Source organism: Barbus barbus, assembly GCF_936440315.1.
Source record: "Barbus barbus genome assembly, chromosome: 49".
Classification (NCBI taxonomy): Eukaryota; Metazoa; Chordata; class Actinopteri; order Cypriniformes; family Cyprinidae; genus Barbus; species Barbus barbus.
This window is the reverse complement of record NC_136727.1, coordinates 2,109,056-2,120,622: the sequence shown is the minus strand read 5'-3', so window position 1 is coordinate 2,120,622 and position 11,567 is coordinate 2,109,056. Positions and strand designations below refer to the sequence as shown.

Below are 11,567 nucleotides of genomic sequence, written 5' to 3'. Positions count from 1 at the left end.
AGTTTTAAAAGCCACAATAACTGAATTTGTGTGTTTTTGTGTTGCAAAATGTGTCCGACACAGTTATGCATTGTAGCGTGCAACAGGATCTCAAGTTTACTGTTAATTTATGTTACTGTTTCGTTAGCGATTAATTAGCGGAAATAGAAATTTGTTGGACATTTTAAAAGTGAGGATTTATGATTTTGTTTTTGCATTTTAAAATGAGTCTGCATCCATAACATGACATAATATTCATAGTTGTACCGCAACAGGATCTCATAGTTTCGTTACTGTTGCATTAGCGAAAAAATTAGCAAAAGTAAAAAATCGTTTTAAAAGCGACGACAGTTGACTTTGTGTTTTTGTGTTGCAAAATGTGTCTGAAAATCATAATACAACACGATTATGAAATGTACCACAACAGGATTTCCGTGTTTCGTTACAGTCAGCAATAAATTAGCGAAATTACAAATTCGTTTTAAAAGAAAGTACACTCAATTTTGTGTGTTTTTGGTTTCCAATTTGTGTCTGCATTCATAATAAGACAAGAAGTGTGCATTGTCCCGGAACAGGTGCGCAAAGCCTCATCACTGTTGTGTTTGCAATAGATTATAGAAAGTGGCGTTTCGTTGTTCATTTTAAAACACTGGAAATTTGATTTTGATTCTTTCTAAAATGAGTTTGTAATTCATTGTATGACACAAGTATGCATTGTAGTGCAACAGGATCTCAAAAGTTCGTTACTTTTATGTTTGCGATAAACTAGCGAAAATGGTATTTTGCTGAACTTTTTAAAACATTGAACACTTGATATTGTGTTTATTTGCATTTTAAAATGTGTTTGCAATTCATATTACAAGGATGAATTGTAGTGCAATAAGAGTTTAAATTCATGGTACTGTTGTGTCTACGATAAACTAGCGAAAATGGCAATTTGTTAAACATTTCAAAAGCGAGGGCACTTGATTTTGTGTTAAAGTGTCTGCAATTCATTTCTGATGTGGTTGTGATAAACTAGCGAAAATTACATTTCGTTGAACAAAGCGAGGATTCTTATTTTTGTGTGTGTCCACTTTCTGTGATGTGTCTGCTATTCATTATATCGCACAGTTATGCACTGCATCACAACAGGAGCTCAAAGTCGTGTTACTGTTGTGTTTGCGATAAATTAGCGAAAGTGGCATTTTGTTGAACAAATTAAGCAAAGACGCTTAATTTTGTGTTTGTTTTGCATTCAAAATGTGTCTGCAATTCATAATACATCACAAGTATGCATTGTAGCACAACAGGAGCTAAATTAGCAAAACATAGCAATTCGTTAACCTTCTTATAAAGCGAGGATGCTTGATTTTTTTTTTGTGATTTTGCCTTCTGAAATGCTTTTGCAATTCATAATACAACACTAGAAGTACGCGTTGAAGCGCAACAGGATCTCAGAGTTTCTTTATTGTTGTGTTAGAGATAAACTAGCAAAAAAAATTAACGTTTTAGAAGCGAGGAAGTTTGATTTAGTGTGTTTACAATGTGTCTGCAATTCATTATGCGACACAAATGCATTGTTGCACAACAAAAATTTCAAAATGTCATTACTGTGTGTGGGGCAAACTAGCAAAAATGGCATTTCGTTGAACATTTCGAAACATTGGGCACTTGATTTTGCGTTGCATTCTAAAATGAGTTAAATGAGCATAATACTAAATAATTATGAATTGCATGGTAACAGCATCTCAAAGTTTTGTTATTGTGTTTGCAATAAACCAGCAAAAGTGGAATTTCCTGTAACACAACAGGAGTCCTGCTACTGTTATGTCTGTGATAAACTAGCTACATATTTAATTGAACATTTTAAAATCAAGAACATTTAATTTGATGTTTTTTGTATTCCAAAAAGTGTCTGCAGTGTAACAGGAGCTCAAAGTCCTGTTAATGTTGTGTTTGCGATAAATTGGCATATAACATGGCAATTTTGTTGAACATTTAAAATAAACAACACATGGTTTTGTTTTTGCGTTCTATAATGCGCCTGCAGCATAACAGGAGCTCAAAGTCATGGTAATGTTAATTATAAACTAGTGATATTTTGGTGTGCCATTCAGGTCAAAGGTGATCTTCTTGTTTATAACATTAATGCCTGCCCTCATTACACATGATCACAACAGAAAAAAAAAACGGCTGGAAATGGTGAAAGCTGTGCATCGATCGGCTCTTGTGTTGACTTGTAGACAGTCACTCTTGCATCTTCAGAAAGCTGCAGTCTTCGCTCTGAACTCAGGAGGGAGCGGTTCATTTGTCAGTCCTTTTCATTAGCTTTTCTCTTTCTTTCTCCTCTTTGCTCAAGGTTCAACCGAGGCCGCAGAAGAAAACGCCACTAAAAACAGCCGAAGAATGAAACAGAAGGAATATTAAAAACAGCAGAGAGGTAAAAGCCTTCATAAAATCAAACACTATTTGACTCTATAAATTTTTTTTAATTTATGGTCTAGCTTTTATGCTTTTTTTTATATATATATATATATATATATATATATATATATATATATATATATATATATATATATATATATTATATTCATATATATATATATATATATATATATATATATATATATATATATATATATATATATATATATATATTATATTCATATATATATATATATATATATATATATATTATATTCATATATATATATATATATATATATATATATATATATATATATATATATATATACATACAATTTGCGTATGTGTGTGATTTAACATTTCTTTTAAAAATTAACATTTAACATAATTTTTTTCAAATTAAAATAATAATACATTTTTTTTTTTTTATAATTGTTATTAATAATATTTATAATTTATTGTTTATTTTAAATTTTATAATTATTTTTTACTTATTTCATTTTAAAAGTACTGATTCCTCTGTGCAAAAAAAAACCTTTTTATAGCATTTTTCAGGCTGTCATCTATCCTTATTGACATCAGTACAGGCTTAGAGTGTGTGTCTTCATGTGCTTTAATGTGAGATAATGCACATGTATTCACTCTTTGAGGCCAAATTTCTTTTTTATTTGGCTTGATTTGGTTCAGAAAAGCAGCTTTTGGCATATGTGACACACATTAGAGGTGAAGTGCTTAATTTCTGCGTTTTTCAGCTCTTCAGTGATCTGTTTTTAACAGCGGTGCTCGAGTGTGTCCTTGTTGTTTGCTCTCATTGACTCGGGAGTTTAGCCTTGAGTCTGTGGCGTATTACAGGCCAAACGGGCCGATTATTTGCGCTCGCTGCCGGTTTCTTTTCATCGAGTGGAGAGCAGAGTAGAGCAGGTCGACGCGTGCAGACTCGTATCCCCAGGCTGTTTGCAATGCTGAGAGGTGAGATACGGCAGTGAAGCTCATTCTGCTTTATTACGCTGCACAGTCTCCCTCGTGCTGGGAAACAGTGTTTATCTGCACGCGTGAATCTGTACGGTCGCCTCAGATCATTGAACATGAGAAACTCATCTGTTTGGGTCTCGTTTCAGCGAGGTGTTGCTCTCTGTCTGACGAAATTGCAGTTAAATAAATTAATAAAGTTAAATAAAGCTATTAATCTTTACGCCACTTTTGCATTAACTCTGTTGCTTCAGCCTATAAATTAGCTTTGTTCAGTTAGCAAAGCTCTGATTAGTAATGGCGGTATTTAAAGAAATCTAAATAAAGCTAGCATCTGGAAATTCTGGATTTTTATTTGTTTTATTCTATTATTATTATTATTCTTTTAGAAATATACAATTATGCAATATTGTGATTATCGAAATAAACTTTTTGTGAACAAAACAAAACAAAGCTGTATTCGAACATTTATTCACCTCAGTTTCAGCAGTATTATTATTATTATTATTATTATTAATAAAAAATGCAATTTGAAAATATTAATGGAATATATGGAAATATTTTAAAACACTAATAACATTTCAAAAATAAAATGAACATAATAAAATAAACAATATAAAAAATAAAAATAAACACAAAATATTAATAAAAATATTATAAATATTATAAAAAATAAATACCTTTTTTTAACAATAAAAGAATAAAAAAATTAAGAAAAGAAAACAGAAACTATAATACTATAATAAATGTAACAGATTGGAATCGAATCTCAAATAACTAATTACAACTAATAGTAAAATAACGATTGATATAATTTCATGGTGTTTGGGAATCAAAGCCTTATGTCTTCTCACGTCTTCAGCTAATGGCTTTCAGACAGAGTGCCTGTCGTGTTCATGAAGAGGATCGTTTTGTATTTATGTTTATAATCAGTCTTTCTCGCCGTTATTGTCACGTACGCTTTTCTGTTTGTGCGTTTGCTTGTGTTCAAGCTCGTAATCATGTCTTATCTATCATATATCTTGCTTTCATTAAAAAAAAAACATGATGTATGTGATGTTCTGTAATCTAGAGAAAATCCACGTTCTTCTGTGGTTCTCCGTCGGTTCTCTGGTTTTGTGTGCCGTTATCTGTGAATGTGTTTGCCTTGAAGTTCTGTATAAAGAGCGTGTCGCGGCTCTGAATGCTGCAGATCTGCTGTGCCAGACTGAGTTAGAGCCGCTCGAGGCCATAGTGCATTGTTGGCAAATCCTCTCCTGTCCCGGCCGGGTCTGTGCAGGCGTGGGAGCCGCAGACACATGGGCCTGTTTGCTTTGACCTGCCATTGTGTAAACAAACGAGACTTTAGTCCTAAACACACCGACACAAGCTGGAATCAAGATTGGGCAGAACGTTTGTGTGTCTGGGGCTCTGTGATAGTATGTTCTAGATTATTTGCTTAAAATGTCTAGATGACCAACATTGTGATTTTTGCAATGAAAAACAATTGCAATTCAAAAATTGTTATGAATTGTTAAAAAAAAAAAATTGTGCATTCGGCAATGTTTTTTTTACTTAGGTACAAAAAATACAAATAATGAATAGTTATTTTTATTAGAAATATTATGAACACATAGGACTATAAATACACAGGATAATCATAGATAATGAGACAAAGCTGGACAAGAATTAACTGATAATCACACTTAACAAGGACAGGAAACAAACCAAATATGGACACAAGAGGTGGGAACACAAGACACACACGACAGAGGACTGACACGTAATACATTTATATTTTTATTGTATTATTATTATTATTATTATTCATAATAATAATAATAATAATAAAAACAAACATATAATACACATATGATATAATTGTACAATTTAATGCATTTGTATATAATAATAATAATAATAATAATAATAATAATTTAATTTTTTATAAAATTATTATTAGTAGTAGTAGTAGTAATAGTAGTATTCTAAATATTAAAATAAAATAATATTCTTATTGATTTTACTTTTTATTATTTATAGTAGTAGTAGTATAGTATATTATAATTAATAATATTGTATTAATATAATTAATTATTTTATTAATAATTATTATTTTTATTTTATTTTTATATTGTTTTGTGTCTTTTGTAAATAATATGCTGTTAATTAATATATAATTATAAATATTAATATATTTTATAAATAATAATATTTATTATTATTATTATTATTATTATTATTAAATGTAGCACTAACTTATAAACATTTGTATATATAGTAAATACTGTGCAAGACAGCACTTGATTTTTTAAATCTTTTTTAAATCTTTTTGTTTTACGTTTATGTTGCATGCATTTGGCAGACACGTTTATACAAAAATTTTGTCTGCTAAATGACAAAAGTAAAGAGTGTAAAGACCATCAACTCTACCGTGCGACTCCACTGGGCAGGGACACCGGCAAGGGATAGAAGTATCGCTTTTTATTTTAGTTTTTTCATTTATATGTTTAGTATTGAAATGTTGTTATATGCATGTGTCAATTTTATTTAATTTCTTTATTTTCTTGATTATGTATAGTATTTATAGAGTTGTAACTTTTAGTTTTAGTTACTTTTTCTTATTTGTAAGTCGCTTTGGACAAAAGCGTCTGCTAAATGACTAAAGTAAGTAAGTACAAACCAACTTAAATTGCATTCATTTTATTTCCATCTTTTTAATTACATTTTTCTGCTTGTATTAAACATTCCATATCTATTTTGCCACAGTGGCTGTTGGGTTGAAAGTAATGTACACATATTTATTAAATATTAGCTATATCGCCTAGCCTTATGTGTATCTAAGAGAGAGAGTTAGTAGCTGCCTCTCTATATACGCTGAGTGTTTGTATGAGACAAATGTTGTGATATAGAGCGTGAGTGTGTGTGTGTGTCAGGCTGGAGCAGATATGTGCTGATGAGTTCCTCGCGGTGGCAGGCGGTGTGTTTGCGCTGCAGTGCTGCGGTGTAATGGCCCTCTGACCTGCTGGGTAAACAACCAGAGAGTCTCTGACTCCAAATAAGGCCAACACATCCACGGCACAGAGCGGCGGCAACCTGCCATCCTCCACACACACACACACACACACGTCTCCTGAGCTCCCCTTTCTTTTCATTACTGTCTTTCCTGCAGCCCGCCTGCTCTCCTCGCACATGTGTATGAAATGAAAATCCTGTCATCATTTATTCACCCTTATCGCTCCAAACTCAGCGAAATCTTTCTTCTGTAAAACACAAAATGAGATATTTGGCAGAATGTTCACCCTGCTCATTTCCAACAAATGTATATAGAGACCAGGCCTGTTAAATTTCAGACACGGCCATAAAAATGCACCATATGTAAGTCTGAAATGTAGTCCATATGAGTTATGCGCTACATTTCTGATGTCATATGAATTGTATTTTAGCAATTTGAATTTATGCACGTTCAAATCTTGAAACGGGAACATTTTACACCAACAGTGACATCAATAATAGTTGATTACACCAAGGTCAGGGTTAGAAATGTAAACTAAAACTATTAAACATTTTTGTTAAGTTGAAATAAACTAAATTATGATTAGATGAAAAAAATTTACGTATTTCAATTAATTGCCAAAAACAATTCTATTTTTTTTAGTTTAATAAATAAATAAAAATAAATCTGAAATAAAAATATATGAAATCTAAATTATAATGTTTAAAACAAACAAAAACTAATGATATTTACAAAAGCACACACAATTACTAAACATGTAACTAAAGTTATAGTATAAAAATAAAATCTCATTCAAAACATGAATAAAAGCCATTTAAATAATACAAAAATCGATTATACTAATTAGAATATGTAAGTGACATTTGAGAACTGATATATTCTAATCATAACTAAAAGTAATTTAATAAGTCATTCAGTATTCTAATAATAATTTATTTTGGTCTATCCCTAAGCTTTTGTATAATGTTTGAAAGCTGGGAATATAGTGCAAGTGATGTATAGATTAAATTAATGCTTAATTTGAAGATAAATACAGTTTAGTGCAGTCACTCTATGGTTGTTTTTGTGTGGAAAATAGGCAAACAAATCTGCTCAAAATCTCCTTTTGTGGTCCTTGGAAGATAGAAACCCGTCTGGCTTTGAAACGACGTGAGGTTGAGTGTATTTTTAGGTAAACTATTTCCAAATCCATTCTCTTCTTCTACCTGACATTGCTTTTCTTTCAGTCTCTTTGGCACTGTCTGAAACGCATTGCCTCAGTGCTTCTGCGCTTCATAATAAGCATGTTGTTTGGTTTTCGCATTTAGTTCTGATAAATGCTTTTGCCTTTTTGTACTTTAAGAGTCTTTCTGCTGTTATCCTGCAGAGAGACAGACTGCAGACATCCCTGAGTGTCGTATTTCACATTGCAGACACGCCCCCTTATTCCTCTGACCGTTGACTACAGAAAGCACAGTACATCTCTAGCCGTTTTAGCATTTTAACCTGCTCTCCCTCTGGTCCTGTGAGGGATGAATGACCTCACCTTTGCATCTTTTGAAAAACAGTGATATTCTCCGTTCAAAAGCGACAAGACAGTCACGTTTAATATTTATGATAGTGAACACGAATGACCTCTCCTTTCACTGTGAATATATAGACCCCTGTGTGTGTGTGTGTGTGTGTGTGTGTGTGTGTGTGTGAGGACTGTCTGTAATGAATTCATAATCTCTGCAGTGGGTCTTTGTAGATTCCTATCAGGCAGCAGATAAGACCGCACAGTTGCACTCTAATAGCTGTCAGTCTGCTTTCCTTCCTGGCTATGGATCAGTTCACTTTCAGTAGACAAATACACACAAATACACACGCACACACATAAGATGGGCTGTGTATTCAGAGGCATGTTCTCCACACAGTGGATCTAAAGATAAAAGCTGCTGCATTTTCTGTCAATGTAGAGACTGCATTTCTGTAGCGTTTTGAAAGGAGGTCCCCAAGGCTCTGTACGAGGCCCCCTACAATTAATGTGTTTTTTCCCCCAAATCTCGGCAAGCATCAGCCCCCATCGTTTTTCTCACTGTCAAACACGCCCAAAGTTTTGAAAGCACCTCAGAAAGGCTACGTTTTTTTGGTAAGCAGCTTCAAAGTTGCCTCAGAAAAACAACCATTAGATACAATGCAATCGTCTGTGCCCTGAAGCTACTTATGGAAGCTATTAAAAATGATTGTGACACTAAACAGTGCTTTGTGAGTTAATGCTGTTTGTTTATTAGCTCTACATATGCTAAACTGAATTAAGCTTTGTGTATTGCTTTACTTGGTTGCTGAAATCTGTTATTAAAGTGTTTATCTTCTAAAAAAGATCGTATTGTAGCTATAATGAAGCTTTGTTTTGTTTTTTTTGCAGGTCCTTAGTTCTAATGTGCCAAGTTTTGATCTAATTATATATCTAACTACTACATATTGGATTTAAACGAGTGGTCAGCAGCATGATAACAACATAAAAAATATTATATAGTTCTACATAGATATTTCTAAACCACACACTAAAAAAGTGCAGATGAAATCACTTCCAGAAAACAATGCTCATTATGGTCTTATGGATCGGGCATGTCGAGTGGTAAGTGATCTTTATCATTTCCCCCAGCATCCTCAAATGGCTCTTTAGCCCCACTGAAATTTACCACACAAAGCTCTCTGCCACCAGGAGAAGGTGGGACACGCTATAGCGCTCGATTTATAAGCCTGCTTAAACTAGGCAAGTGTGAGTAAGAAACATGAGGCAAATCAACATTAAATCACAGCGACGCTTTATGCGGCGTTCCCGCTGATTGGGCCTCGGCCCTTTATGATGATAGAGATCACAGTGGCCCTTAAATAAAGAGAGAAATGCGTGTAAACAATACTCCAGGGCGTCTCTGTAAAGTATGAGTTATTGCACTAGGCCTTTGTTCATTGTTTGGTGCTGTAATAGGTGCAGGCCGTTAAATTGCAGTGTGTCAACACAATATGTATTGTGATACTTATTTTATTCGTTCATCATTTATTGTCATGAATAAAACAGATGCTGTCTCTGATAAACACCCAATGATGTATTTTTCAGTAAGATCTCAGCTCAAAATGCATTTTGGAGCTGTGAGCTGCATTTGATATTTATATGAATTTGAATACACTGCACTGTACATAACAATACAATACAATTTTTTTGAATGCAAATTATTGTTTGACCCTTCGAGTTTTCCTTAACTCATAAAATATTTCTCATTTTAGGCATATCTATTCCTTACGGACTATAGTAAATATTTTTTTAATTGTTATCATGCGCCAAGTAATAATGTAAAATCAGTCTGCTATTATCACAAAATAAATAATTAAATGCATGGGCTAAAAAAAATATTGATCTGAGTTTGAATTATTTTAAATTATATTAATACTATATTATTTTTATTGTATCAATTGTAATTACTTTATCATTACATTCTACTAAGAAAAAAGTTCAAATAATGCAGAAAACGCGAGGTCTAGTGATTGGTACTGCGCTTTTGAGCATCACGCGTGGGAAGGGAGCGCAACGGTCAAATTATGGTGTGTGTGGAAAAAATTGTACAGTTTCATTCAAAAACGATTTCTGTGTGAATGCCGCTTATAACGCTGTCTTTGTTCCAGGTCATTGCCGTGAACGGCGAAAGCGAATTCTAGGAAACACTCAATATTCGGCATAGTAAATCTCTGTATTAGTACTATCTTAGAGCACTGAGTGAAACCATTTTATTTATGTTAAAACTGGAACAGTATAATTATTATGATTGTTCCATCGTTTGTTTTATATAAAAAAAAACATAATTATAATAATCTAAACAACATTCCATGGTTTCTCTTTAGAAAATTAAACATAGAAAAAGTGTAGTAACCATGTTTTTTGTTTGTTTTTTTCAGTTTTACCACAAATACCGTGGTTAAGGCGAGACACTGCAGGTGAATAGGGTAAAAAAATTAACTAATAGTTATCACCTTACTTACCTAGTTGATTGATTACATTGATATTTGCAAAAAAAATTGTATTACAAGCACTGTACAAGCATTGTATTACAAGCTTTCTAAAATGTTAAGTTTAAATATGCAAATGAGGCATTATTTAATGAAATATGCGCCAATTTGCATACATTTCTAGAACAAAAATCTAAACACTGGATGGAGTTGATTTCAAAATTCTCATTTCATTTTATTGACATGTTAGAGTCAAAAGTTTTTACAGAGGGAATTGTTTTTTGTCACTCCATAATTCCGAAAATACTTACAAAAATACAATACATTTTCACAATTTTTGGGGGAATAAAATGTTGTATATAATCAAGCAAATTATATATGAACAAATCCCTCAGTGAAAACCTTCAGGATATAGACAGGAATAAAGATGTAAAGTTTGGTGTGTGTAAGTGCTACTGAAGTGGAGATATATGGCTCAGTGTAGGAGAGAAAAACAGCCTTTAAAAATATGTATCGTAATTGAAATCTATTGATACAAATAAATTGCTAAATAAAAGTGCTATAGAAGAAACACTTAACAGTGTCTTTTGAATGTTTTCTTTCCACTAGAAAAAATACTTTATGAAAAACCAAAAAGCCCAAAATCTGACAGGTGCATGAAAAAACTGTGTTTTTGCCTGCAGTGTCTCCCCTTAAACGATGGTTAATGTAGCAAAATCATGGTTAATTTGTGGTTGCCAAAGTTTAACTATAGTAACCATGTTTTTTGGTTTTATTTGTAGTAAAACCATGGTTAATTTAATTAAGGGTTAACTGTAGTTGTTTTCAATAAATATCAAACTATGGTGACCGTGCAAGAACATTCTTTTCATACGGGCAAATATGTACGCTTGTAAAACAAATTGGCTAAATGAATCCGTTTAAGGGCAGTTAATTCCCTCCCGTGTCTTCTTATTTTGGAGGTGGGATGGTTTTAGTGAGGGGGGTTCAAATGACAGAGCAGCTCATCTGTGCGCGCTCATTCACTACGGATTGGTGACGTGAGCGCGCAGAGGCCTCCCCCCGCCTGCTCCGCTGTTTTTGGGGAGGGTGCGCGGGAGAAAAGGGGGGCTAAAGAAACCCCTACCAAACTGCCCCTACCCCCAGTCGAAGTCCGGGACCTGAAAGAAAAGAATCCGATCCAGCTCTGGGACGCGGTGGATCGACTATCGACCGACATTTAAAGCTCGTTTTGAAGCGCGTCCGTGGA

General features: G+C 33.2%; 1 protein-coding gene across 1 annotated transcript in view; it reads left to right on the top strand.

Annotated features, from left to right (window-relative positions):
- Window positions 1-2,147: 2,147 nt before the first annotated feature.
- The window catches only part of LOC306867644 (receptor-type tyrosine-protein phosphatase S-like), a 166,258-nt gene continuing 156,838 nt past the window's right edge, over window positions 2,148-11,567 (top strand). Inside the window, exon 1 of the mRNA XM_079413433.1 lies at window positions 2,148-2,401. The gene's annotated coding sequence lies outside the window, so the exon portion shown is untranslated. The remainder of the gene's footprint in view (window positions 2,402-11,567) is intronic.